Source organism: Triturus cristatus, chromosome 6 (genome assembly GCF_964204655.1).
Source record: "Triturus cristatus chromosome 6, aTriCri1.1, whole genome shotgun sequence".
Classification (NCBI taxonomy): domain Eukaryota; kingdom Metazoa; phylum Chordata; class Amphibia; order Caudata; family Salamandridae; genus Triturus; species Triturus cristatus.
This window is the reverse complement of record NC_140589.1, coordinates 162,981,396-163,004,319: the sequence shown is the minus strand read 5'-3', so window position 1 is coordinate 163,004,319 and position 22,924 is coordinate 162,981,396.

Genomic DNA, 22,924 nt, shown 5'->3' with positions numbered 1-22,924 from the left:
AATTGGTCTTCAGCCAGTCTATGACCAGCCCCATGCATTCCTGAAAGGAACTTATGGGTACCGAATCTTCACCTTCAAGGGAAAACAACAATTGAATGTCGTCCGCATAGTTAACCACTTTGATCCCGAAAGATTTTATAATGGGGATCAGTGGACTTAGGTATACATTAAAAAGGATCGGTCTGATTGCCGAGCCCTGAGGTACACCGTAGCAGACCGGGGACCAGGGGGAGGTGAAGGGAGTCATCATGACTGCCTGCTGCCGGCCCTCTAAATAGGAGCGCATCCATTCCAGGGCGCTTCCCTTGACCCGTAGTTCTGTCAGTCTTGACAACAGTACAGCATGGCTGACCGTGTCGAACGCGGCCGACATGTCTAACAGCACTAGTACTGAAGACTTTCCTTTGTCGGCTCGCATACGAAGTTCGTCCACTACCGTTGTCAAGGCAGTTTCCGTTCCATGTCCCGGTCGAAAACCAAACTGGTCACTGTCCAGCAGTTGATTCGCTTCCAGATAGTTAGACAGGGATTTACTAACCACCTTTTCCAGAATTTTGATTGGAAAAGGCAGTAGAGAAATGGGACGGAAATTAACGGGTAGCTTAGGGTCCAGAGAAGGCTTTTTCGACAAGGGGGTGACTATCGCCCGTTTCCAACAGTCTGGTATTGTTCCCTCATTCAAGGATTGGCAACAAATATGCCAGAGGTCAGGAAATAGACTACAGCCAGACTCCTTCCAGATTTTATGAGGAAGGGGGTCGAGAGGCGAGCCAGATGAAATTTGCTGAGCTATAATACTAAAGGCCTCCTCTGTGGGGGGTGGAAAGCAGATCAGAGAGGTGTCTGTCCTAACGGCCTCACTGATGGGCATCATATCCATTAAACTGCAGTCAAGTCCGCCTACGATTTTAGTGACCTTGTCAGTAAAGAAGGAGACGACCTCATTACACAGGTTCTGCGATGGCTGGATTCTGTGACTTATTTGGAATAAAGCGTACTGTTGACTTGCGGTCCAAAAAGGGATCTAGAATTTGATTGCAATCACCACCCAGAATAAACAAATCATCACAAAATTGAATACATTTTTGCGTAATCAAAGGCCAAAAAGATCAATCAGGCTGTGTAGGACCATAGATATTAAAAACAGATAAAGGAATAGAATTCATTAACAACTTAGCTAATATCCATCTACCTTCTGTGTCATTTTCTTGCGATATGACTTTACACTTCAATTTTTTATGACAAAGTATAACAACACCATTTTTTTTATTCATAGACGGAGAGAATAAAACCGTACCCACCCAGCCTCTTTTCAGTTTAAGGGATTCAGCTTCTGTAAGATGAGTTTCCTGTTAAAGGACTATATCAGAACTGTAAGAAGCAAGGTGAGAAAGGATTCTCTGTCTTTTAATAGGACTGATAAAACCCTTAACATTCCAAGATATTACTCTGAATGTAAAAAAAAAACATTAAAATTCTAGAAAAAACACAAATCTCAATAAGAAGAGCATCAACAAGAATGACAATAAAGAAGAACGGATAAAAAGAGTATAGGAAAAAGAGGAGAAAAGAGAGAGATGAGAGGTGTGGTAAATAATTTAATTACCGGGACTTAATTTGATGCGGAAAATCTATAACAATAGCTCAGTAAAATAAGAGGCAGAATCCGTGGTATTAGAGGTTCGGAACGGGCTTTATTCCAGAATCAATTTAAATTGGCGCTCCATATTCCATCACCACGAAGGTTCAGGAAGTGAAGACGTTACTTTATTGACAAGTAATCATTTTTATACAATAGGCATTACAGTGAAGCAAATGCAGGAGGCGTAACAATTGATAGTAAAGATAAAACATACATGCGTAGCTAGAGTGGGTGTAACTGGGCGTAAATAAAGAACGTCATCAGGTATGATGTCATAATAGGGTGGTTCCATGAAAGAATTTCGCAATGTCAGCAGAAATACTTGGCAGAAATGCGCGCGCAGCAGCATGACGTGTGATTGACGTGCAACTAGGGGGTGAAAGGGACTTGACATTTAGCTCTACATGTGGCGACAGAAGTCTGGAGGGTCAAGTCAACCTAATCCCAAATCATATCTAACATCCTATGTTTAGAGAACTATGTTATCCAAAAGAGAGGTCTCTTAGAGTAGAATCTTATTCTATACTGACTATGAGTGCGTGTACAAGCGTCTAAGTGTCTACACAATATGCGGGGGCAGAAATCTTCCATAGTAACAGGGCTATGAATTACTTGCATAAAGACAGAGAAGCCGGGCCTTTTGCTCGGTAGCTGGAAGAATGTTTACTTAAACTACTAGACAGGAATGCATTGGGTAGGGAGCGGAGCAGATAATTTCGAAGGTGAAATACAGTTTTTGGCAGGCAACAGGCTGATGTCAGGCACCGTTAGCCGCGCAGAGAGTAGGACAAAGTTCATGGATACAGATGCGAGCTCAGACTGGAGCTGTCAGAGGCAGAAGGCAGGAAAAGCTTGATGGCAGAATCAGGGCCTACTTGCCTGGACTGTAAAATGTCATAAGTGAACCATATAAAGCCGGTGGCCTTTCGCACTCAGGAATGGAATATCCGGCCCATTCATGGCGGATCTGAAAGAGGACATGTTGGCGGTGGACGCACATGTGTTTGCGTCTTCATAACTGGAACTGGAGGGAACATACATGTACTTGTGATTTATACATGAAACCGTTGGGGTCCAAGATAGGGGACATAACTGACCAGAAAAATCCATATTTCCACATTCCCTCCTTGTCCCCTACTTGCCCGTCAAGAGATATCAATCTTCATTAATCCATCGATCTGTTCATATAGCATCATTTGTTCTTCTTTCTTCTTCCGTGATGAATGACATCTTGGTGGTGGAATACACGATGTGGCACACAGACCACAGATCGCTGGTCCACATTGTAGACATAGACAGCAACTGAATAATATGAGGAAGCCAATACCTAGGAAGGATAGGACCTTCCATCCAAAGGTATATAATACACTCCAAAACCAACCGGACCAAGTCCAGGTGCCTGGATTCTGGTGTATCTGGCTTACAATCTTATGAAGGCGAGTTATGGCTTTATATACAGATGGCGAATTTTCTGGTATGAAAATGCAACAACTTGATCCGATGACCCTACAAGCTCCGCCCCTATCGGCCAGGATGACGTCAAGGACAAGACGATTTTGAAGCACAACAATCCGCATAGCAGACTGCTCTTCTGTTAAATTGCCTAAGGCGGAAATAGTTTCGTTCACTACTGCTTCAAGGGTTCTGGTTAATCTACGTATCAGCTTACTATTGGTAACTGTACCTATATAGGGAAAGAGACCTTTATTGAAATCTGTGTATTTTTCCCATGCTGTCTCAGTGTAATCGACTATTGGGAGATCTCTCCTTTCTCTATTGTGTACTAAATGAGTATTTCTGTGATAATCAGGAGGAGCTAGGAAAACAGGTGGCAAAAGGAATCCGATGTAGCAGGTACCATCCCAATCTAGTGGCAAACGTATGTATGCCGTCTGACCACATATGAAGTAGGAATGGCGGGAAGCTCTAAATGTAGACTTGCCTTGATCACTAAATTCTATTACAGAGGTGCATCTACTATGGCCCATATGTATGGAACCAGTCTTTCTTACACATAATTCACCTTTAACTGGAAATACTGACATGGCGGGCAAAATTGGAGTAGCTTCGGATTCGACATTCAAGATCATGAGATTGAGCGTAAAATTACCTAATCCATATACTTCATTTTCTAGATCAGTTCCTGTTCTTTTGGGAAGTCCCTCCTTGTTGGGGTGGCAGACTTTGAGTAAAACTAAGTTCAGATTTCCCCATACCCAGTTATTCTGGTAAACTGCAGAATTCGAATCTAGGGAATTAATTAAACTAAACCATGCTCCACAGGAGCCGTTGTGTGTGAACGGGTATGGAAAGAGAGGTAGAATTCCTTTATAGTTCTGATAGGGAGGGAGTCGACCACATATCCAACAATTTGTAGCATTGCTAACCTGATGGGAATGATGTAACATACTAATAAAAGTGTTATTCCGCAGCGCAAATCTATAGGACAATTCATGCGGAGGTAATTCACTAAAAGAATGTTCAGCAGTAATATTGTAAACATGTCTAGAAATAGGATAATATGTGTGCAACAATATACTTGCAGTAATTATTAAAAGACTTAGGAAAAACAAAATTAATAACGTCACTGTGCAATGACTACGCAGTGATTTACAGTACGCATGTCGTTTCAACTTTATCCTTCTGTTTCTTTCTCTGTACAGGTCTAAGGGATACATGTCAGAGACAAATTCGACCGATTCACCTTGGAGAGGACTTAAACAATCAAATTGCCTGACTTGTTAGACCTAAGTTTTAGTTTGTATTGTTCATGGTTATTCAGTTCAACCAAAGGAAGTTTTGAGTCACTCGGGGAAGACACACAAGGTGTGTCGTTTACGTCTGACGGTAGTCCATGAAATTTCTTGATATGACTTGAATGTATCCAGCCTTTTCGTCCTTCGATCTTTACGGCTGTCCTCGTCGTTAGCAATACGAGTTGAGGCGACTTCCACCTAGGATCCAGCTGAGACTTCCGATCAAAGTTCCTCACTAGAACTAAATCCCCTGGAAGTACGTCATGGGGTTTCACCTCGGTGTTGTCGGGAAAGGCTGCAGCTACCTGTGAACGACAAGATTGTAGTGCAGACATCAAGGAAGCCAAGTAATCTGTCAGCATATTACAGTCAACATCAGTTATTTTGCGTGGTATAGGCGTCCCCCACATATTTGGTGGTCTACCGAAGATCACCTCATACGGGGATAGCCCTGTTCGAGAGTGTGCTACCATTCTCATGTAAAAGAGTGCAACGGGTAAGGCTACTACCCAGTCGACACCTTTCTCTCTGCATATTTTGGACAATCTAATTTTCAGGGTCTGGTTATGTCTTTCCACGAGACCTGCTGCCTCGGGGTGTCGGACACAGTGAAATTTCCACTGATAGCCTAACAAAAGTGAAACGTGTTTCATTAATTCGGACGCGAACGGCTGGCCGTTATCTGAGTAGACAACACGTGGTAAACCGTACCGTGGGAAGAATTCTCGAACTAACTGTTTGGCAGTAGTCGGGGCAGTGTAATCTGAAACCGGGTATGCCTCTGTCCAACGGGAAAGAGCACAGACAACTACGAGAACATATTTGAATCCTCGACATCGTTCCATCTGGATATAATCCATCTGGAGGACTTCAAATGGGTGATCAGGAGGCTGAAATCCACCCTGTTCTACGGGAATGCTTTTACCTGGGTTAAACTGACAACAGATCATACAGGTACGGACTTTTTGTTTAGCTGCTGCTCGTAAATGTTGGTTGAACCAAATGTGTTGAATGCTGTCTAGCATAGCTTTTTCTCCTAGATGTGCTGGACTATGTACAGTGTTAATAACGACTTGGACCATTGAATCAGGAAGGAACCACACAGATTTTTCCTTCGTCATCCATCCTTGATCCGTTTGGATCCCTCCTAACTCAGTCCATTTCTTTATTTCGTCTGGTGTAGCATGTGTCTGTATGTCGATTACGTCAAGAGCGGGATCCTTAACCATCATGCAATGTGTTGGTGTCGGGACTATTGTCTTTGTCATGTCGGATGTTTGAGTTTGAGCAGTCTGTTTAGCTGTTCTGTCAGCTAGATCATTGCCTTGAGAAATGATATCAGTAACTTTCGTATGAGCTTTACATTTCATAATTGATATTGCAGTGGGTAGATGTATTGCATCTAATAAGGCATGAATAAGGGGTCCGTGCTGAATGTGGGCACCGTGAGAAGTTAAATAACCTCTCTCTCGCCACAGCATGCCGAAATCATGTACAACTCCGAATGCATAACGTGAATCAGTGTATATGTTGACTTTTTTATTTGTTGCTTGAATACAGGCTTGTGTCAGAGCGATGAGCTCTGCTGCTTGAGCGGACAAGGTATTTATGCAATTTGTTTCAATGATTTCAGTGTCTGTTGTGACTGCGTAAGCGGCCACTAGCTCTCCTGTACCTGTTCTCATACATGAACCATCTACATACAACGTCAGGTCTGGGTCTGACAATGGGACGTCTGTCAAATCTTGTCTGGGTTTCGTCGTGATAGTGATAACTTCAATACAATCATGTGCAAGTGGGTCTGTTCCATTTATAGGTAACAGTGTGGCAGGATTCAATGTACTACAACGTCTGATTTCTATATGTGGCTGAAACAATGTTAATTCGTAACCAGTAAGTCGTGCTATAGTCAAGTGTTGTGTTTGTGTGCGGTTCAAGAGAACCTCTACTGCATGTGGTACTTGTACTGTCAATGGATGTCCTAATACTATGGCATCGCTTTGTCTGATTGCTAAAGCTGTTGCTGCCACTGATTTCAGGCACGCAGGCAAAGCCTGAGCTACGGGATCTAATGTACTAGAAAAATAAGCACATGGTTTGTGTGATCCTGCTTGTTCCTGTGTGAGTACTGACAAGGCAGTACCTTCGCGTTCTGTAACGAAGAGTGTAAACTGTTTATTGTAACATGGTGTTGCTAAAACAGGTGCTTGGCATAAGGCTTTCTTTAGGCTTTCAAAAGCTTGTGTATGTTCCTGAGTCCAAGGGAGAACAGTCGATGTGGCTGCCTCCTGTGTTGTCAATTGAATGAGGGGTTTTGCTAGAAATGCATACTGAGGGATCCACTGCCTACAATATGAAGTGAGGCCTATGAAAGCCCGCACCTCCTTTTGTGTCTTGGGTATTGGCATATTTGCAATTAACTGGATGCGATCTGGTGTAAGCTGCCTTCCCTCCTTGGACAGCGAGTGACCAAGGTAAACAACTCGCTGGACACAGAATTGCAGCTTAGAAGGGGACACCTTGTGCCCCTTTTCGGCCAAAAATTGTAATATCGTCAGTGAGGCTTTCTCACATTCAGGTTCGCTTCTAGCGGTGATCAGCAGATCATCGACATATTGAAGCAGGGCAGTGTTGACTGGCATGTGGATACTGTCGAGTTCTCGTTTCAGTGCTTGGCTATAAATGCTGGGGCTTTCTGTAAATCCTTGAGGTGCGCGTGTGAATTTAAAGCTTCGTCCATTTAAACTAAATCCGAACAAGTATTGGCTTTCCGGATCTATTGGGACGCTGAAGAAGGCATTCTTGAGATCAATTACAGTAAAGAATGTTGCTTCGGAATCAATGGCTGTCAGTAATGAAGAAATGTCTGGGACTACGGGGTATTGTGGTACTATGCATTTATTTAATTCGCGCAGATCAATAACCAATCGATATACTGGCGGGGCTGTTGGATCGGTTCGTTTAAGAATCGGAATTATCGGTGAATTACATACATTGGAGTCAGTTTCCACAACCACTCCTTGGGTAATAAGCTCGTCAATGATTTGTAGTAAAGCCACTACAGCATCTGGGGGTAACTTGTATTGTCGCATTCGTGGAAGTACCACTCCTGCCTTTAGTGTGACTCGATATGGTGTAATGTTCATGCAACCAACATCTGTAGGGCCTTGTGCCCATAAATGTGTCGGTAAAGTCTGTAGTCGGTGATCCATGTCTCGGGACACGTAGTGCCCTTTGAAATCACGTAAAAATAATCTTACTCCTTCTGGAGAACAACATATAATAGCTCCTAGAGCTTTCAAAGTTTTTATGCCTAACGAGTTTTCTGGACATGATTTAGTAAGTAATAAATCTGTAGTTCGTGTCAAGGGACCGATCGTAAGTGGAAGAGGCTGTGTTACTTCGTTAATGATAGGTTTTCCTGAAAAACCAAGGGAAATATTCTGTGAGCCTGAGAGGGGTGCCCCTGGAACTTCACTACGTTTTATTGTTGTTCGGCTTGCCCCTGTATCGAGTAAGAATTTTCTATCTTGACCTAACAGTTCACTGTGTACATAAGGTCCTTCTTGATCTACAGGGACCTCAATAAGGGGTAAGCCAACTTCCCTCTCTAGGCTGTTTCATGAGTATCGTTGGTAATCAGGATAGTCATACTGTGCGGTCTGATACATCTGTCGGGTCGTTGTTTGTGTGGCAGCAATAGGCTGCGGTGGTGGAGCTGGCATAGACTGTTGCGGAGCTGGCATGGACTGTGCATGCTGCGGAGTTCCTTGTTGATTCTGATCCTGTCTAAGTGGTCTTGGTCTTTCTTTTGTGTTACCTATGGCGATATTATGTTTTAAAACGGGACAATCGTGTACATAATGACCTGGCTGTTTACAATAGTTGCACGTCCCTTTAACAGGACCTGTTGAAACACTGGACTGTGTTATACCCTTCTTATGACCGTCAACTGGCACTGTCTGGGAAACTAGCATTTTCATTTTCGTGTCTTTCATGCGTCTATGTTCATGTTCTTGTTCTTCTCTAATTCTATTGTGATGGTACTGTAGCATTTGTAACATTTGTGACGGAGTGTTACCTTGCCAGGTACTCTCGAACTTCAATACTCTATTCTTAACTTGGGGCAAGGCATTTTCAACCAATTTTGTCACAAACAGATGTGGATACGACTCGCTACTTGCTTTTATTCCACTATTTATACCAAAACATTTCTCAAATCGGGAATAGAAATCACTAGTGTCTTCATCTGATTTCTGTTTACAGGCTGAGATTGCACCCCAGTCTTCCTTTTTCGTAGTTAATAAACGTGGCAGTACCTGTACTAGTAGACCTGGTAGTGCTTTGATCTTGTCCCCGAGCCCTGAACCTGGACCTCGAGCTTTTTCTTCGTTTTCTAATGCCGTCCAATCTATCTTCTGGTCTCCCACCTCCCAATCCTTTTCCTTGAGTTTTTCGTAAATGCCCGCAGGCATTAATACCTTCAATATTGTCATAATGTCGGGGTAGGTATATTCTCCCATGAGTAACATATCTTTAATTTCACGATGGAAACCTGCTGGGTCTTTATCATGACTGGGTACCACTTTCTTCATTTCTAATAGTTCTATTTTAGATATGGGTGTGTATATAAACACACGTTTAAACTCATTGTCATCACCCTTTATCGGGTGCACTTCGCGTAAGGGATTCTGTCTATCCATGTAATGCGTCGTTCTTTCCTTGATGGGCAGTGAGACATGTTCAGGACATACAAAAAGGATGTACTGCTTTCTGGATTCTAGTATTTCTCTAATTAACTTAGTACCGGAACCTCTCCATTTATTCGTGAGTAATTCAGTCAATATATCAGGTAAGGGGCCAGGATCGGAGTGTTGGCTTTTATATAATATAAGGAGTTGTTGAATCATATAGATACCAGCTAAACGCTGTTCATCTGGGGCGAGGTTCAAAAACGTATGTACTAGTGTATCATCACCATATTTTCCAGGACTATCAACCCAGTGAACGGCTGACCTGGCTAATTCTTGTTCGTCCATAGAATCGAGTATATGATAACCCCTTCGTTCTCGGAGTAATTTGTCAGCGGCTTGGAATGAATGTTCGGGGGACCTTATATTTATTATAGGAGTTTGGAATTTTCTGTTATTATCTGGACGTATCGGACATATCGGATCAGTAAAGCATCTAGTATTATTACAAGATCTTCCTCTACCTACATAGGCCATTGTTTCTAACTGTCCTGTGGGCAGTTCTAATTCTTCCTCGTCCTCGATTTGTTCTGGTTCGTCTACTGCTACTCTTTCCTCGTGTATTCGTTCTATTTCTTTGCGGATCTTTCGGCTCATAGCTACTATGCATGATCGTTTATCATGTCTCCCCTCTGATATATTCTTACCCCATGTGGTAAGAATCTGCATTTCTTCCGGATTTACCCCTGGTTGATCTTGATTTCTGATCACACAGTTTATGAGGAAACGTAACAGTTCCCCCTGTATTTCCACCTTTTGGTACTCCATGGCTCTGTTAATACTCTCAGGATCTCGCCCTGATTGAACAAAATGATATATATTTTCTAAATGTGCAGTCATTCCTGGTAGCTTCCCTAAATATATTGCAGCTCGTCGGATACGTAATGATGCCAGCATCATTTCGTCCCCTTTTCCGGGCACAGGGTCATATCTACAGTCTATTAGAAGTTCCTTGAGCGTGTTGGGAGTTACTAGTTTGGGCGTACGTTGGTGGGCTAATTCTTGAAAGGAAAGTTTGTTTGTTCTGGGTGGCGTAGAAAAAATGCTTGATGTACCTCCGGTAGCACCACCTGGGGTGCTGGATGTGAAAGGATTCGTTGAACGGGATATAGCAACCATAGGTGTGGATGCGGATGTAGAAACAGATGTGCTTGCCGGAACTTGTGTCGGGGTTTGCTGTTGTAGAGGTACAGACGAAGGAGGGTCTTGGCGTTGAACCCCCTCGGCAGACGGTCTATGTGGCGCAGCATTAGCATACTCGGGAGCTGCGTCGTCTAAATAAGAGGAAAGAAAAACATCTTCTGCGGTTCTGGGATGCCCTTTGGGATGTGCTTTTATCGGAAACAATGGGGGTGGCAAGTCTCTTGGTATCTCCGGGGTAGCCTTAGGTAGTCCTTCGGCCAGAAGAGGATACATACCATTCACAAGGGCATTTCTTTGTCTGTCTGTTTGTCCTGACTTTACTCGAGTACCTTCTTCAATTAATACACTTTCTCGAACTTTATTTGAATTCTCCTTACTTTTCTCTTCCTGTCTGAGCGCTTTTTCTGTACGTCTGTATGATTCTTTACGCCATAATTCAATGGCATCTTTCTGTGACTGTCTAGCTTTCTTTTTCCACAATTCTTCTTCTACTTTCATAATGCAACCTGCATCCCAGGTCCCAGCCGCGGGCCACCTCTGACTTTCTGGTAATTCCTTGGTGTAGTCTACCCATAGATCAAGAAATAATATGGCGTCTAGGCCATGTTTATGATACATGAAGTACCCTGGAGTGTCCCTAGGAGGAATGGGAACAGCTTCTTCGAGTACCCCTTTTCTGGTTTTGATCTGTCTTAATTTCGAAAAGAGCGGCATATTGAGAACTGATCTGATACCTAATTTTGAACACGTTTAATACCATAAAACACAATAATGAACAGTCATTCACACCACAATATACAGAACGTATTTAAAACATTTTAACATTTAACATTTAATGAATAAACAATGATGGTCATTTAGGGAACTAGTCACTAAGCATAATACTCGATACTAACTAGGTAAATCTGAATTATATACTAGACATACTTGATATACTGCTAAACAGTACAGATACACTGCTGAAACAGTGCAGACCGGATTTGTGTACCCAAACCCGTCTTGACCGGCACAACCTATGTGCACGTCAGAACGCCTCCCCGATAATGGTACTCACCGGGTAGCTCGGAACGGAAGGCCTCGGAACTGAACTGAACTTGAACCGGACTGGACTCGACTCGGAACTTCGGAAACTTCGGAAAACTGGTGGGCCTCTGTATACCTCGGATCTTGCTCTCTCAGCTAGGCTCTGGTCGGGATACTTCGCACTTCTCACCGCCTCGTCTGGGTGTTGATCGCAGCCTCAGTTACCCCCGCTCGGCAGGAGGGAGATACAGGAAATCCTGTGGGTACGCGTTGTTGTCCGTCCAGCTGTGACAGGAGACCGGGCCTGCAACGCACCGCCGGCGCGTGAGATGAGAAAGTGTCCCTGTTCGGGCGCCATTTATGTGGTAAATAATTTAATTACCGGGACTTAATTTGATGCGGAAAATCTATAACAATAGCTCAGTAAAATAAGAGGCAGAATCCGTGGTATTAGAGGTTCGGAACGGGCTTTATTCCAGAATCAATTTAAATTGGCGCTCCATATTCCATCACCACGAAGGTTCAGGAAGTGAAGACGTTACTTTATTGACAAGTAATCATTTTTATACAATAGGCATTACAGTGAAGCAAATGCAGGAGGCGTAACAATTGATAGTAAAGATAAAACATACATGCGTAGCTAGAGTGGGTGTAACTGGGCGTAAATAAAGAACGTCATCAGGTATGATGTCATAATAGGGTGGTTCCATGAAAGAATTTCGCAATGTCAGCAGAAATACTTGGCAGAAATGCGCGCGCAGCAGCATGACGTGTGATTGACGTGCAACTAGGGGGTGAAAGGGACTTGACATTTAGCTCTACATGTGGTGACAGAAGTCTGGAGGGTCAAGTCAACCTAATCCCAAATCATATCTAACATCCTATGTTTAGAGAACTATGTTATCCAAAAGAGAGGTCTCTTAGAGTAGAATCTTATTCTATACTGACTATGAGTGCGTGTACAAGCGTCTAAGTGTCTACACAATATGCGGGGGCAGAAATCTTCCATAGTAACAGGGCTATGAATTACTTGCATAAAGACAGAGAAGCCGGGCCTTTTGCTCGGTAGCTGGAAGAATGTTTACTTAAACTACTAGACAGGAATGCATTGGGTAGGGAGCGGAGCAGATAATTTCGAAGGTGAAATACAGTTTTTGGCAGGCAACAGGCTGATGTCAGGCACCGTTAGCCGCGCAGAGAGTAGGACAAAGTTCATGGATACAGATGCGAGCTCAGACTGGAGCTGTCAGAGGCAGAAGGCAGGAAAAGCTTGATGGCAGAATCAGGGCCTACTTGCCTGGACTGTAAAATGTCATAAGTGAACCATATAAAGCCGGTGGCCTTTCGCACTCAGGAATGGAATATCCGGCCCATTCATGGCGGATCTGAAAGAGGACATGTTGGCGGTGGACGCACATGTGTTTGCGTCTTCATAACTGGAACTGGAGGGAACATACATGTACTTGTGATTTATACATGAAACCGTTGGGGTCCAAGATAGGGGACATAACTGACCAGAAAAATCCATATTTCCACAGAGGGGATAGGACAAGGAACATTTAAAAGGAAGGAAAGAAGGGGAAGGGAAAGAAAAAGGAAAAGCAAGTAGAGACAGTACATGTCCGATAAGGACGATTGATAAGAACATACCTGAGGGGAACAAGGGAAAATATACAGCGGGGCAAGGACGACACATGACAAGACGGACCGCCCAAACCTCAGATGCCTTGAACGCAGCAGGACGGGGAAGGAAAGGATACGGACCATATGGAGTGGTATGATATAGAAAAACCTGTATGGAGATATGAAAGAAATAAATAACATTGAAATGATACAAAGAAAGTAAATGAACCACCAGAGAAATGTAGAACGAGAAACATGAATGACAAGAATTATTTATGTAATAATGAATACATAACTGTATAAGAAATGAACCACAGGTAAATAATACAATCTTAGAACAGTAGAAATAACAACTGGGAACAAAACCAAATTCCGGTGGAGAAAACACCTAGAAGATTAGAACTTGAAAGAATAGGAGTATCAACCATTGGGAGAACCATTTGTGTCCATGGTAGAAGTAGAGTGCGACTGAATAAACTTCTTCAATTCTGCAGGCTCTTGAAAGGAACGAGTCTGATTTTGATAAGTCACCTTAAAAATGCAGGGGTGAAAAAGCCCATAGCGAGCGCCAAGAGATCGTAGAGGAGCTTGAAGGTTAAGGAATTCCTTCCTTCTAGTTGCTGTAGCATTAGAAACATCTTGAGAAATGTATACCCTGTGACCAAGCCAGGAGATTTGATGTTTGGCTCCAGCTGCAGAGAGAATTGAAAGCAGGTCAGTAAATTTCAAAAAAAGAATAATGACTCCTCTTGGGTTGACTTGAGACGCAGAGCTTGAAGTGCGCGGGCCCAATCTGTGAGCTCTCTGGATACTGAGAGATGTTGAGGAAGGCATGTCTAGGAGCTTCGGCAAGAATGAGGAAAAAAAGGAGACAGGATCATCACCTTCTAGAGATTCAGGAAGTCCGTAAACGCGAAGGTTATTCCTTCTATTCCTGTTTTCCAAATCCTCTGTGTGATGACGAAGGTCACGGACTTCTTTCTCTAAGGAGGATAGTCTCTGAGAGTTGTCCTGTACCACGGTGAATTGTTGCTCCACCAAGGAAACTCTATTTTCCATAGCTGACCATTTCTCCTCCAAAAGTTGCATTTTGCTGTTAGTCTCCTCTACAAAAGGGCGAAGAGCTCTAATTTCTTCCAGCAAAAGATCCAAGGAGATAGGAGACGATGATTTGTCGGGAGGTGGAGGATCCTGTTTGAGACGCTTGGAAGAAGTTGAAAGTGATGATGATTTGGCGGAGGTGGGGTGAGATGCGGCAGAATGATTAGAAGAGACACCTGCCATTGTCACCACAATATGAGGTAAGGGTGGTACTAGAGAACAAGTTGACGTTGACAAAGAGGAATGGTTCCTAGGTATAAAAACAAATTGCGGTTTGCACAGCCTGCCCATATATATAAAATACAGATATGCAAAAACTTGTAGAAGAACCGTAACTCACAAGCTTCACGACAAGAATAATGTAGAGAAGTATCTTGAGGTGATCAAATACTGCGCAGAGATACTACTCCAACATAACGACAAATGAGAAAATCCCAAGAAGCATCAAAAGGAGAACCATCAATAAAAAAAAAATTATGGAAGTCAGTCATATATCAGAAATTGGTGAAATTCAGGCATGAAAAAACAACAGTGTTTTCGCTGAAAATAAAACTATCATCTGAAGAGAAGATGCCCCCATGAGGTGAAATGTTGTCTAGGTGAGTTCATAAGGATGACAAACAAAGAAGGGCATGAGAATACCTCACATTTCCTGGTGTAGCGCGCAGCTTTGTTGGATCAAACAGTATTACTTATTGCAGCATGTGGGAATTACAGGACAGGCAATGTGGCACATTAAAAAACATGAGTCCAAAAGAAAAAAGGTCACAACGCTCCTTAAAAACAGTACACATCACATCACAGTGCTGTGTTGCTTCATAAGACTACCTGCAGACTCCAATAGAAGTAAATGCTGGAAGTAAGCCGGCGCCGTTAGTCAGAGCACATTCTTGGAATTCCATGCGCGCGGCAGGCAAAATGGAGCACTCGCTGAGGAGAGCACTTCAGCGGTAAAATGAGGCAAAGGGAAGCGTGCCTCACGAAGAAAAAGCGCTCACCATATGCGCTGTGTCTTCCTCGTTTTCGGGAATGCGACGTCCGATGTTGAGAGGTGGGGAAACACGCACTCACGGGAAATAAAAGGTCCCGGTGCGGCGGAGTCTTCGGTTAGGCAGCCATCTTGCGTGGCGTCAAAGCCACGCTCCTGACTGCGAGGTTATAATGCACTTAAGAGTATATGGTCAGGCTGCACCACAAACAGCATCAGAGGAGGTACTCCGTACGCTGCAGAGGGGCTCTGCTCATGCAGGGGCACCCTCTCACATAAAAACCAAGCACTCTGCCTTCAGGATTGTTAAGGCCTGCCATAGGAGTGACTTACATGTTTTATATGTGTGTGCAATGGTAGTGATATAGGTAGCCTATACCACAGTAAGGGATGCATGCACCACCTTCCCAGGCTGCAGTAGCAGACCTGTAGTGTCATTTTGGAGTGCTTTCCAGGGGTGGCATAATACATGCTTCAGCCCCTGGTAGGCTTCTGAGGTGCCTATGCCCTGGGTACATAGTATACCATATACTATGGACTGATAAGGCACTCCAGAATCCAATTAGAGATGTAACTAATGTACATGGAAACCATTTTGGAGAGGAAGCTGATTAGCAGGGTCACAGCCAGAATAAGGTCGAAAAACAGTGAAACACCAGTAAAAAGTGGGGGTACCCATGTGAAGCGGATCCTACTCTCCTACAGGGTGGCAAAGTGAGCTAAAGAATGATGATGGATTCAACCCAGATCTGTGACTGGGGGTGAGTGTCGGAAAAGTTTAAGCGCTCCGTCCATCATCTCCTTGTGTTTGCAACGTCCATGTAACGCAAAGCAATGCATTCGCTGCTTTATGTTACTTGTAGGGTACATTCCAATGCAAAACAAGTTTTGTACTGGAAAGTAAATAAGTAAAAAAACATTTTGTGCTGTTGGTGTCACTTATGTGACACTACACCAGCGCAAAAGGTTTGTAAATCTACCCCCAAGTCTTCTCAAACAGCTCATAGGTGACAACCACTAGCTCTGTTGTCTTTCAGCAGGTGAAACGTCACGCCTCCTCCATGTTTTCTGCGTGCCCCAGTTATCCCTCCAAGTGAAAGCAGCAGCAACATTAGGTCACTTAGTGCATATGCAGGGAATGTCGGCTGTCTAGGGCTTCAACTAGACAGGAAAAGCACTGTGCAAAGTAGTGGCGGCAGGATTTGTGCAAAGTGCATGATTGATTGATTATATGGTAAATATATGTCTGTGATGTTGGTGACTGGGCAGGAGTGAAACAACCATTGTAAGAAGGACTCGTCAACTTGTCCTGGCCCCGGTAGGGTACAGGAGGTCCAGGGTAACAGTGTAAAGTTCGTACAATGGTCTACGGCAGCACATAGAAAGGTAATCAACAGTAGAAAACTTTCCCCAAGTGCACAGAATGCAGTCCAACTCTCAACTGCTTAAGAGTCATCACAGCACCCGAAAACGAAGGCCGCCTCGCAAGATGCTGAACATATTTACCTGGTTCCTTCGGCGAAGACACACAGTTGTATTGTTATTTTGGGTTGCCAATCTTATTGCATGTTGTTGTTTCCTTCCTTGTCTACAATGTGTCTTCATTGTGGAAGGGAGGTGTGCCTTGTGTTCCATGACATCATCACACCAGGGGTCACTTCATGGGTACAATCTTTAGCGTGTTTTGTTAAGTCAGTTAATAACTGGCAGGCCTAAAGATTCAATGTTCTTTCTGTGCCCCAATACATCCTTCTAAAGGCCCAGTGTGACTTTAGTGATTCCATTCCTTCACCGCCTTACTGACATCTCATGCTGAGCTCCCCCAAAATAAAGGTCATTTATTTTCCTGCCTCAGCTGCCCCAACTAGCCTCCCAGCCCCATCCACTTTCCTTTTCACATTCTTCCCCCACCCTGCATTGTGAGATACCTGACGGTAATGTTTGGCAAAATTCAACTTGAATCTTTTATGTAAATGACCTGCATAAAGTCCAGGTTTCAGTTATTAAACATCGGTTCTGTCTTCCCTTATATCCCCTCCCACTCTGCCAGACATCATAAACACCCTGGTCATGAGAAATCTGGACCACAGCAACAGTTCTTAAACTTCTTACCAAAAACTACTTTGTACTCCTTCTATAATCTTCCATACCACCCCCGTTTCCGGTACCACCTGCAGGTTCAATGTCTATCAGCTAAGTACTGGACTTTGGGTAGTCTGGTCACATGTGTTCATGGCAGTCCACAACCTCCCCACCAACTCTGTAACAACCACACCCAACACAGACAGATGTGGCCTCTGCATACAACCCCCAACCGACCAACAACCTCCCTAAAACACAGCCGGTTTCCGAACTTTTCACATGCTTCGCCTTTTAAATTGGAATTCCCTCGCCTCTGCATTTGAACCCCAAAGCCCGCCCCCACTCGCTATTTTTTTAACGTAGCAATTTAATGCATGCCCAACAAATGGCCTTTCTATCCTGAAAACACACATCATCCTGCTCAGATGCTTAAAAGCAGTTACTCCCTTGCACTGCCCTTCTTATCCTCAAGGCCTGCCTCCTCTTGCTCACACACTGACATAGCAGCCAATCACTTCCCTCCCCTGCCCTTGGTATCCTCACAGCCCTCCACCTCCTGCCCACACACTGACATAGCAGCCAATCACTTCCCTCCCCTGAGCTTGTTATCCTCAATGTAGTGACCTGGGTCAGAGGGCACTAGGACCCTGCACCAGAATGTTGGGAGGGGACAGCAACCGGACACCACTTTCGGTCAGGGAGTGGAGTGGAGAGGGCATTCAAGGACAACGAGGGCACTGGGACAGACGTGCATGTGGGCACCAGAAGAAGAAACACCATGAAGAAAGATACAGATCTACCTGTCTCCGCGTAGCTTCTGTTTGCAGCGACACGACAACTGGTGACGATGAGGTGGGAACAGGAAATCCAGAAGCAACCAGAAGCGTGTGCCCCCCCTACAGAGTCCAAACGAAGCCAGGAGCCAACCCTGGTCCGCCGACTACAAGGAGCAGAAACGCGACATCGAGAGTCCACCCCGGTCGTAAAGAAACTAAACCAGGAGCCTACCCTGGTCTGTCATGCCCCCAAAAGGAAAAACTTGAAATCGGGAGCCCACTCCTATCGTGAGGAGAGCAGAGGCAGGAGCCCACCCTGGTTTGCGTACAGGGGACTGTGTGACATCAGGAGTCCACCCCGGCCGCATTAAGACAAGAAGTTGAGCAGAGAGGAAGCGGTGCACCCGGCCGTGACCACAGGACCGCCGACTGAAAAGACAGCCCCGAGCCTCCCACGTGTAGATTTTAAGCTGAAATCTCGCGCGAGCTCGGCAGCCAACTTGAAGTCAGGCGGAAGAGCCAATAGGAGGCTGAGGAAGGCGCAGCGGCCATTTTAAGGTCACGCCATTGGAAAGATAGCAAATCTCGCCCCACAGAGATCCCGGCGGCCATCTTAAGGTCAGGGGGGAGAGCCAATAGGAGACCAGAGAGCCCGGCGGCCATTTTAAGGTCAGGCGGGGGGGAAAGTACAAAGAAAGGAAAAAGGGTGAAAACAGGAAATAACAATGAAATAAAGTGAAACAAAGGAGGAAAAGTAGAAATAGAAAGGAAATTACAACAATGTAAAGGAGACATAAAGAAAGAAAAGAGGGCAAGAGAAGACGGTGTACACAGAAGAAAAGAAGGCACCACAACAAAATGACAGAAGATGTAAGCGACAAGAATAGCGCAAATGAAATCTTCCGCAGACCACTACCGTTCAGCTAGTCAGAACCACAAAGGCATTCGGTGGGAGAGATGGATAAGGCAATTCGAACGATACATACGTGCCACATGCAAGGCATACACAGATGACCAGAACATAGACTTGTTCCTAAACTTCGTAGGTGATAAGGTTGAGGACCTGCTTTCCCCGAGATCAAACAGCAACATACAAGGGACTGATAAAATGCCTCACAGACAAATTCGACCCGCAAAGAAATGTAGATTTCGAGAGGTATACGTTCAACACCAAGTGTCAACTAGCAAAGGAGTCCCTCGACGATTTCCCAACCAGACTGCAGAAACTAGTAACATATTGCGAATCTGCCAAGTTTAACAACGAACAAGCGATATGACTGCGCATCATTGAAGGCTGTCAGTCAGTTGAGTTCCGTACACGAATTCTGAAGGAACCGTCCTCGCTTGAGAAAATACTGACCATGGCCCGAGCGGAGGCCAGAGCAAAAACACATGCAAGACAGATGGAACTGGGAAAGGCAAGAAGAGTGGAATAAGCGAACTCCGTAACTGGAAATGTCAAGAAGAGAGACAATACACCATCACCAAGAAAGAAGCAAGAAAGAACTTGCTATCGATGCGGACTTGAGTTTCCACATACCAAAGCGTGCCCGGCAATGGGCCACAGATGCAGAAAATGAAACAGAGAAAATCATTAAGCAAGCGCCTGCATGAGTGGACAATCTAAAAGTGAGCGAGGAAGACCAGCAAGACCACGGATAGTGACGAGCAGATACACAAGGCACATGGAAACAGAAAATCGCAGTCCCTCAGCTGAAGCGGATGGAGCAAACGCGCCAGAGGCCACGGAATGACTGTATCTGATGTCAGATGCCCCAGTGGAAGACCGCACGCCAGAACACATTCAGCTCGTAGAAAACCACCAGATAAAGAAAACAGCAACAGTGAACACTGAAGTAGGAAGTCACAACACAAGCTTCGTTTTAGACAGTGGAGCTACATGCAACATCATGTGCATGTCAGAATATGAGAACATGAGGGTGAAACTGCCACTATCACCGTCCACTGTTGATGTATTCACCTGGGGATCGAGAAAACCAGTATTGAACATGGGGAAGTTTACAGAGACACTAACTTACAAAGAGAGGTCAAGCAAAGAGGAAATACATGTACTACGAGGAGATATTCCAGCACCCTGTCTGCTAAGCAACGTCACCGCACAGGTGATGGGTCTCCTAGCAATGACCTACAATATGTCAGAAAGACAGAACATTCTGAGAGCACATCCGGCCATACCACAAGGGCTGGACAAACTAAAGGAAAAACAAATAACACTGCATATCAATGAAGCGATAAAACCTGTGGCTCAGCATCACTAAAAAGTGCCCATACATCTGCAACCACAGGTAGAAGAAGAAATGCAAAGCCTGCTGGCATAGGATATCATAGAACCAGCCGAAGGACCAACCCCCTGGATGTCTCCAATAGTAGCAGTACCAAAGAAGAGCACTTCAAAGATTTGCATATGCGTTGACATGAGAGTACCAAACACAGCAATTGAGACGGAAAGGCACCCTGGACCTCACCTAAATGACATGATCAGCTGTCTCACTGGCACATGCCAATTTTTAAAGTTAGACCTGTGCAAAGGATACCATCAATTGGAGCTTGACCCGCAATCACGGTACATCACTACCTTCTCCACTCACATTGGTCTTTTTAGCTACAAACAACTCAGCTTTGGAATATCATCAGCAGCAGGGATATTTCAAGAGATCATAAGGCAAGTAATAAGGCCAATGAAGAACAGCTTGAACTACAGTGATGACATCCTGGTGTTCGGCCGTTCAGATGAAGAGCACGACAAGGCCCTACGTGAGGTCTGCAACCAGTTGGAACAAGCAGGCCTAACCCTAAATGAAGACAAGTGTGAACTGGGGAGAAAGGCACTAGTATTTTTTGGCCACATCTTTTCAAAAAAAGGAATGAGGCTAGACTCCAGCAAAGTGGAGACACTGGAAAAAGCAAGACCTCCAACAGAAGTAGCGGAAGTGAGGTAATATCTTGGTCTAGCAAGCTACTGTGCTTGCTACATAAAAGACTTTGCCACAGTAAGCACACCTCTTCAGGACCTAACAAAGCAGGATCGGAAATTTCTCTGGACACAGGAATGCAATACGGCATTTGAGGCCATTAGACACGCATTAATGGATGTAGATCATCTTGCCTGTTTAGACCCATCGCTATGCACTGAGCTGACTGTGGACGCCAGCCCGGTAGGTTATGGAGCAATCCTAGCACAACACATGACTGGAAGAGATTCGCCCAGGAAAATTGTCGCATATGCGAGCAAAAGTTTGTCTGACATCGAAAGGGCATACTCCCAGCCAGAGAAGGAAAGCCTAGCAGTGGTATGGGTGTGTGAACACTACCACATGTTCATCTACGGGAAACCATTTACCATCGTAACAGACCATCAGGCCCTAGTGACAATATATGGAAACCCGAAACGCAACGATACCGCCACACATTGAAAGATGGGGAATAAGACTGATGGATTATGATTTCAAGATTGTGCACAAGCCGGGCAAAGAACACAACCCAGCTGAACACATGTCACGACATCCCCTACCGCAGGCACCAGAGAACACATCAAAGGCAGAAGAATACTTCAATTTTGTGTTAAGGCAGAACACTCCTGCACCAAAAACAATCACAGAGCTAGAACAAGAGACAGCGAGGGATACCACAATGCAAGCAGTCAAAATGACAACATGATAGCAAAGATGGAGACACGTAAACAGAAACAGCACCATGGGAGAAGGAGTTAACAGGGAAGAAATGCTGGCATTCAAAAAATACACGAGGAACTCTCAGAGACAGAAAAAGGAATCATTCTACGAGGAAAAAGGATAGTCTTGCCAAATGCACTACATCGGCAGACTGTAAACTTGGCACATGAGTCCCACTGAGGCATGGTAGCAACAAAAAAGATGCTACGGGAGAAAGTATGGTTCCCAGGCCTGGATCGACTGGTGGAGAACACTATCCTAAACTGTCACCTATGCCAAATAACAGGACGACCAGCAAAGCAAGAACAGCTACAGATGTCAGAGCTTCCGGATGCAGTGTGGACAACGTTGGCAGCAGACTTCTATGGGCCATTGGACACGGGCAATTACTTGCTAGTGGTCATTGATGAGTACTCCCATAGTGCAACACGTCTCATCAACATCAGCGACCGCTACGTTGCAGATACTTGTTTTTTTTTTTTAATATACTTTATTGATGACTTCAACAGTTTGAAATGTAATAGTCATTCTACAGAGACAATCTTTTGCTTTTATATTAAGAACATTATACATATGACTTATAATGGCTATGTGTGTCATTTCTTGAACGATAAAATCGAAGATAGTGATCTCCAATGGCGTTGTTAACATCACTACAATTTGATCTGACAATATAAATCGACAATAGAAGACAACTACATTCCAATCAACAAGGGAACATCATTAAACCATCCCCCCCTCCCTAGCCCACCCTCTCCCCACTCCTGGTCAATCATGTTTTGTTTCACCAACTATCTCTCTGCGGCGTTATGATATAGACCTCAAAGAGTAGCATTGCCCTCGGGTTAGCAAAGCTGTGTGTCTGGGTCACGAAACCTATCATGAAAGGGTCTTTTAGGAATCCTGCGTGCTACTGAGTTGGGATATTCTGCGGGGGTAGTAGATCGAGTGACTCCAGCTTAAGCAGCATAGCCTCCCAGTCCATCGAGATGGGTTGTTTCCTGAGCCCCCTATCCTCTTCCCTGCGAAGAGCTGCATCCTCTGCCCTCCCCCACTTAATCATGTCACTCTGCCACGTGGATACCGCCGGGCTCCTAGGAGACTTCCATCGCATGGTAAGAGCTCTCACTGCCATGATAAGGGCCAGGTCTACAAACCGCAACTGCACTTTCTGCACTTTTGTGCGTCTACGGAGGCCTGCGAGACGATATAATGCGTCTTCCGGGACAGGGAGTCTAGTGACTGCGCTCAAGGCATCTTGAACCCATACCCAATAGTCACTAAGGCAGGGACAGGACCATAACATATGTAGGAAGTCTGCCTCTTCCCCCCTACAGCGGGGGCAAT